Raw genomic sequence first — 7,926 nt, forward strand, 5'->3', positions numbered from 1 at the left:
TATTCATCTAAAAACCTCTCTACGCTACAGACAAGGCGATGATGGAGTCTGAAATATTTCCTGCCAGAAAACTGTCACATCTGTTCCTTGTCATGATCAGCACTCCCCATCTTCTCAGCCTGCTGACTGGAAGCTGAGAAAAACAAAAACATTGCTGTCAAACTAACTTCAGCTCCTTGCAGTGAACTCAACATTCACCACCAGCGATTGACTAAGAACCACATTTGCATAAATGCCTCCCACACATGAACAATTTACAGGACTTTTGTCTCCCAGCATGAGGCGTTGAAACTTCAGACAGAACGAGCCTCTGTCATCACCTTGCTTGGCAGCTCACAAAGGTAAAAGTTAAAGCTATTTATTCAGAGCCGCAGTATGACTAATACACATTTAGAGACATTAAAAGCTTATTATGTGTGCCAGTCTTTTTCATTCAGAAGATAATTGGTCCCAGGTGAGCACTGCTGCAGCTTTCTCTGTAATTCTTTGAAGGGGACAGTCTTGACATTGGCCAAGTCCCGCTGGAAAGAAGGAGAATCCATACATTGATAAACACATCCTGAGTGCTTTATCATTTAACAGCTGCTAAAAATCCTCCTGGATGCTAATTCACATTCCTGCCAACTTAAAGATAAAAACCTCATTTAAAGGTCCCATATAATGAAAAACCAATTTGTCCTTGTCTATACATTATTCTTTACTCACCCTCCTTAGCAACCCTGAGAGTGTGAAAGTAGAAAATGCCTCTGCACAGTTTCTTTATGCAGGCCTGCTCATCATACCTAAAGTCTCTAAAAGTAGTATGGGAGGTCGAGCCTTCAGCTATCAGGCCCCTTTCTTTTGGAATAGTCTACCAGTCATGGTCCGGGAGGCAGACACCCTCTCTACTTTTAAGAGTAGGCTTCAAACTTTCCTTTTTGATAAATTTATAGTTAGGGATGGCCCAGGCTTAGACCAGCTCTTAGTTTTGCAGCTACAGGCTAAGACTGCTGGGGTAACTGACACACCGGGATCATGTCTTCCCTTCTCTCTCCTCTGTCTGCCTGACACTTACTTCAACTCTTCCTGTACCATTAAAGTTACTAACCATAGACCTTTCTGGAGTTCCTGAGCTCCCTTGTCTCGTAGGTTTCTTTCGTTTGCTGCTGCTGTGGACGTGCCAGACTCCAGCTGTTACAACTACTACTATCTGTCTCACCACAATCATCTCTCACTCTATTTATTTCTCTCTATCCCTCTTTCCAACTCCAACACAGTTTCAGAAGATGTCTGTCTAACACAAGTCTGGTTCTGCTGTTAAAGGAAGTTTGTCCTTGCCACTGTAACTTGCTAAATGCTGCAAAGTGCTCTGCTCATGGTGGATTAAGATGAAATCAGACTGAGTCCGACCTGTAAGATAGGACTGGATCTTATCATGTCTTGATGTTGGGCTCAGGGCTTAGGGTTTAGGAAGGACATTAAGATTCAGCCAAGATGTCCAAGATTGGAGCCGGACACACCAACTGTTTGCAGAAACCATCACAAATGTAATTAAAACCGCAAGCAGAAATGTGCGGGCCTTCGTGCAAGCACCGCCTGGTATGCGCCACTGCCTGATGTGCGCCACAGCCTGATGTGCAGCAGGTGTTGCTGTGCTGCACTTTATTAGGCCTAGGCTGAAACTGTGAAAGTAAGATGTGACTTCCTGTGGCCAGTAGGGGGCCTATACATATAGGTGAATAATTGCACATAGAGGCATCCAGGCTGGGGCACTTATCAAGCATGAGCGCCCTGGTCCTGATCTAACATTGCGTGTTAAGAAAAAATAAAAGTTTTAGGTTGTAGGCAAAACCTCCAATTGTGACCCTCTGCCAAACCCACATCCATTGACTTAGGAAGATCCCTTTGACAAATGTTCATCTTCAATGTGACAACATTCTGAGCGAAGCAGGAGTTGATTGGATAAAAACTGTAGGACATGTACATTTCTGCTGCCAGTAGGGGGCGCTATATGGTATTGGTGAATATTTGCCTATAGAGACGTTCAGGCTGGGGCACTTATCATGCATGACCTGCCTAAATACGTACCCTTGCGAATCGGGTGTCAGAATTTCAAATCAAAATGGCCGACTTCCTGTTGAGATTTCACCACAACGTCAAGAGGCTTTTTTGTAGGTCTTGGCATGATACCTATTAAAAGAAAATGTCATGCATGTATGTTGAACCGTCTTAAGGGGCTGGCCCTTTGAAATTTGCAAATTCAAGGGGGCACTGTTTTGCCATTTTTAGGATTTTTTTTGTTAAGGCAAGACAATGTGGCATTCAAACGGCAGAAGAAAGAATAATGATAATAATAATAATTCCTCGCGTTTCAAGAGGGCCTTCACTGACCTTGTAGGTGCTCGGGCCCTAATAATGGCAGGACATATAAAAATAAAAATAAATGGATTTTAAAATAGAGACTAATGCACATAGACAACAATAAAATGTGTAATTAAAATAAGTTAAAGTGTCAAATTAATATTAAGGATATAAATAGTTAAAATAAATAAATAAAATAATAAAACAATTAAATTAAATTAATTAAAATAAATAAATGAATGAATAAATAAATAAAATAAGATAAACAGTTGTGTCCTGCTGGGGGACTTCAATGCTCACGTGGACAATGACAGCGTGAGCTGGGGGGGCGTGATTGGGAGGAACGGCCTGCCTGATCTGAACTCGAGCGGTGTTCAGTTGTTGGACTTCTATGCAAATCACAGTTTGTCCATAACAAACACCATGTTCGTACATAAGGGTGTTCACAAGTGCACGTGGCACCAGGACACCCTAGGTCGCAGATCGCTGATCGACTTTGTAGTCGTATCGGCTGATCTGCGGCCGTATGTTCTGGACACTCGAGTGAAGAGAGGAGCAGAGCTGTCAACTGATCACCACCTGGTGGTGAGTTGGATCAGGTGGCGGGGGAGGATGCCGGACAGACCTGGCAGACCCAAACGGACAGTGAGGGTCTGCTGGGGATCTAGCGGAGGACCCTGTAAGGCTGGTTTTCAACTCACACCTCCGGCACAGCTTTGACCGCGTTCCGGGGGTGGCGTGGGACATGGAGTTGGAATGGGCCCGGTTCAACGTTGCCATTGCTGAGTCAGTGGTCTGGAGCTGCGGTAGCAAGGCTGCTGGTGCCAGTCGTGGCGGTAATCCCCGAACCTGATGGTGGACACCAGAGGTGAAGGGTGCCGTCAAGCTGAAGAAGGAGTCCTACAGGTCGTGGCTGGCTTGTGGGACTCCGGAGGCAGCTGACAGGTACCGGCAGACCAAGCGATCTGCGGCCCGGGCGGTCGCCAAGGCGAAAACTCGGGCATGGGAGAAGTTTGATGAGGCCATGGGGGAAGACTTTCAGTAGGCCTCGAAGAGGTTCTGGCAAACTGTCCGACGGCTTAGGAAGGGGAAGCGGCCCTTTGTTTACAGTGTGGATGGGGAGCTGCTGACCTCGACTGAGAGTATAGTCGGGCGGTGGAAGGAATATTTCGAGGATCTCCTCAATTCTACCAATATGCATTCCGAGGAGGAACTGGAGCCGGGGATTTGGTGGTGGGCTCGTTCATCACTGGGGCCGAGGTCGTGGAGGCAGTCAAACAGCTCCGAAGCGGCAGGGACCCGGGGGTGGATGAGATCCGCCCCGAGTTCCTCAAGGCTCTGGATGTTGTAGGGCTGTCCTGGTTGACACGCCTCTGCAATGTTGCATGGACATCGGGGACGGTGCCTCTGGAGTGGTAGACGGGTGTGGTGGTCCCCCTTTTCAAGAAGGGGGACCAGAGGGTGTGTTCCAACTATAGGGGGATCACACTCCTCAGCCTCCCTGGGAAAGGGCCATTCAGTCTCTGTATAATTGGTGCCAGAGTCTGGTTCGCATTGCCGGCAGTAAGTCGAATTCGTTCCCGGTGGGGGTTGGACTCCGCCAGGGCTGCCCTTTGTCACCAGTTCTGTTCATAACTTTTATGGACAGAATTTCTAGGCGCAGCCAAGTGGCGGAGGGTTTCCAGTTCGGTGGCCTTGGGATTCCGTCTCTGCTCTTTGCAGATGATGTGGTCCTATTGGCTTCATCGAACGGTGACCTCCAGCTCGCACTGGGACGGTTTGCAGCTGAGTGTGAAGCAGCGGGGATGGGGATCAGCACCTCCAAGTCTGAGGCCATGGTGCTCAGTCGGAAAAAGGTGGCCTGCCCTCTCCGGTTCGGAGGGGAGTCTTTGCCTCAGGCGGAGGAGTTTAAGTATCTCGGGTCTTGTTCACGAGTGAGGGGAAAAGGGAGCGGGAGATTGACAGACGGATCGGGGCGGCGTCTGCAGTGATGCGGGCGCTGTACCAGTCTGTCGTGTTGAAGAGAGAGCTGAGCCAGAAGGCAAAGCTCTCAATTTACCGGTCAATCTACGTTCCGACCCTCACCTATGGTCACGAGCTGTGAGTAGTGACCGAAAGAACAAGATCGCGAATACAAACGGCCGAAATGAGCTTCTCCGCAGGGTGGCTTGGCTCAGCCTTAGAGATAGGGTCAGGGGCTCAGACATCCGGGAGAGGCTCAAAGTAGAGCCGCTGCTCCTCCGGATCGAGAGGAGCCAGATGAGGTGGTTCGGGCATCTGGTCAGGATGCCTCCAGGACGTCTCCCTGGGGAGGTGTTTCGGGCATGTCCGACTAGGAGGAGGCCACGGGGAAGGCCCAGGACACGCTGGCGAGACTATGTCTCTAAGCTGGCCTGGGAGCGCCTCGGTATCCTCCCAGAAGAGCTGGTGGAAGTGGCCGGGGAGAGGAGTGTCTGGGCTTCCCTGCTGAGGCTGCTGCCCCCCGACCGGGCCTGGATAAGCGGAAGAAGATGGATGGATGGAAACAGTTAAATTAATAAAATAATAAAGTAACATTTAAATCAATATATATATGGGGCTCCATACCATGTGATCATGGTCTGAGCATCAAATTAAAATGAAAAAAATGAAAAACAACAACTTGTGATGCACAAGCAGAATGCATGGGATGTCTTAATAGGATGATAAACTACACACATTGAATGAAACACCTTCAATTTAAACTTTTATAATATTCTATTAGAGCATCTGAATGCCAATCATATGCCACTAACATAATGTTCTTGTATGAGTATGAGGGTTCACTTACTCTGCACTAATGTTAATATGATATTGCTTTTTACTGCCATGATGGATGTGGACGAAGTAAAATAAGATATTCTTATTTTACTTCATTAATTTTAATTGCTAATAACTTTTTAATAATTACTATTTTATAGGCTCTTGTTTACTTTATACTGTTTTGTAATGTCTACTTTGCTGCTGTTACACTTTAAATTTCCCCGTTGTGGGAGGAATAAAGGAATATCTTATCTTATATCTTAAATGAAACACTGTTGGACTTCTTTTAGATCTTATATGTTTTTTGGTAAAGTGATTGGAGAAGAAATCTCAATACTTTAAATGATGTCTATTTTATTGAGTCAAAGACACAATAAATATACTTTTTAAATGAGACAAGGCTTACATCATCTGGATTAATTAGTATTTTTCTATTTTTGGTTGATATCGATATTCCTAAGAATATTTTTTTGCACCTTTGTGTCCCTTTTGGACACTATTTTCACTACAAACATAAACAAAGGCAAACAAAAACCCCTGGTCAAATAGATCACATATATAACTTTTGATTCACACATGAGGCAAAAAATCAAGAAATCAGGACCCTGGACAGCATTAGAAAACTTTTGGTTCTCAGACAAAGGATATTTCTGCACATTATAGATATATACAGTATATACATATAAGACAGGACAGAGAGAAATATTACTTTACAAGACGTTCTTATTTTTTGGGTTTTTTTTTTTATTTTTTTAAAGGTTTTATAAAGAATGTGCGGGAAACCGAAGTGCTCGGGGTAAACCGCACACCTTTTCCGCAGCCGGGCTCAGCTGTGGAAAAGGTTTGTCCCACCCACTCACCCATCCTCTGCTGCTTTAGCCACGTTTGAAGATGGCGGTGAATGGCTTGGTCATGGTCTTGAAAAGGGACTCAAAGAAGTCTGCTACACAATTGGTCTCTCTTGGTGTCATCAGGTGATCCTTCAGCGTGTCAACTATGTGTTGGAGGATGCTTGGAGCTTCTAGCAGCATGCACCTCCAGAGCATCTCTTCACCTCCGTCCTTGCAGAGCTGCTTGTGCACTGCATTCAGGGTCTTGTTGATGTTCTTCGGGTTAAGGTTGATCTTGATGTATTCGTTCTCCATCTCTGCCCAGAGCAGCTCAGTCATTGCTGTGATTGTTGTCCGGTAAGCCTCGTTTGAATGATCAATCATAATCTTTTTGAGAATCCGGTTAGCCAGCCCAGTCACCATGATCTCTAAGGTCAGTCTGTCCCACTTCTCTCTGCCTTTGTGCTCCCACGAAGCTGGCTCTGCAGGAACAGTTTCTTCTTCTGTTGGTGTGCCCTCCAGAAATCTGTTGATCTGTTCGAGAGCAGCAGTTGCGTTGTCGCTACTCCTCTGGTGCAGCTCTGCCTGCTGGTTGAGCCAGTTCCACATCATCTTCATGAAAGAGTCCACTTCAGTTTTAATAAATCCCATGAAGTGAACCTTCTGCTTTTTCTCCGCTGACAGGTGGAAGAAGATGAACTCAGCGAGCCGGTTCTCTGTGAATTCAAACAGCCCACAGGTGATGTCTCTGGCCATCCTTGTGTAAAGACACATCATATCTGTGTCATTCCTTTCCATCTCCTCTGAGTACAATCCCATCATTTCTTCCACAAGGCCATCCACCACGTCGATCAGCAACTTCATGGATGCTTTGGTGCTCTTTGGTATCAAAACTGAAAATCTTTTCCTCAGTTTAGCAAAAAAGCTGATGATAGACTCTTTCGCGAACTTACGGATGAAGAATTCTTTAATCCGCCTAACGATCTTCCTCCAGGTGGGAGCTTCCTCTGATTGAATGTTTCCAGGGCTGTCACTGTTAGGTTTGGCTTCTGGTTCTGGTTCAATGTCTCCCCAGACGACTTCAACAATAAAAGAAGCTGCGCTTTCTGAGTCCCTGTCTGAGCTTGAGTTAAGGAGGCGTACTTCCTCCTCTGAGAAGTCTGAGTCTTTGTCAAGGACACTGATATCCTGTGCCTGTTCCTCCAGGATAGACTTCACTGTCTCAAAGATTGGATATTTGGGACTGTCTGGTGAAATAGTTTCTGTCTCCTCCATGCGGGCAATGAGGGTCCCGCATGATCCACAGCTGAACACAGCTACATCCATCTCCTCCTCCAGCTGTGTCTCTGTGTCTCTTGGTGTTGTGACTGCACTTTCAATTGAGGACTCCGGCGAGAAAGTCATGTTTTTTGAAATCCTCTTCATGACCTTAATCACTTTTTCCGCCATCTTCTTCAGTCTCTTGGAGAAGCCTTTGGTGGCCGGTGGTTCTTCTCCCTGGCTGGCCCGGTCTGAATTTATCCTCTCTGCCACCTCTTTCACCACAAGCTCGGTCACCGTCTCTGTTGTGCTGCAACGGATGTCTTGTGTAACTCCCATCGCGTCCGCAAGAGTCAGTGAGAAAGACTCACCGATGCACTCCTGGACTTCCTCCTCTGTAATGCTCTTCTGGGACTTTCTCGATCCAGAAGAGGCCATTTTAGGTGTACTCTTTGTTCTCCTCTTCTCCACTAGCTGAAGGAGATATTTGGATATAGTGTTGACTACATCCGCACACATCGCTGTAATGATCTCCTTTGTGTCCCTGTCATTGGAGCCCTCCTCCAGATTGGCCCACTGATAGAGAGTGATCTTGTGTAGAAACAAGTCCACAATAGGGCGAAGGATCTCTGTTGGGATCATCGGTAAAGCCTGCATTTCGGTGTTTGGGCTCTGCATTTTCTCTTTTCTTTGCTGTATATTTATCTTTGTTTTT

This window comes from Notolabrus celidotus, chromosome 16 (genome assembly GCF_009762535.1).
Source record: "Notolabrus celidotus isolate fNotCel1 chromosome 16, fNotCel1.pri, whole genome shotgun sequence".
Lineage (NCBI taxonomy): Eukaryota > Metazoa > Chordata > Actinopteri > Labriformes > Labridae > Notolabrus > Notolabrus celidotus.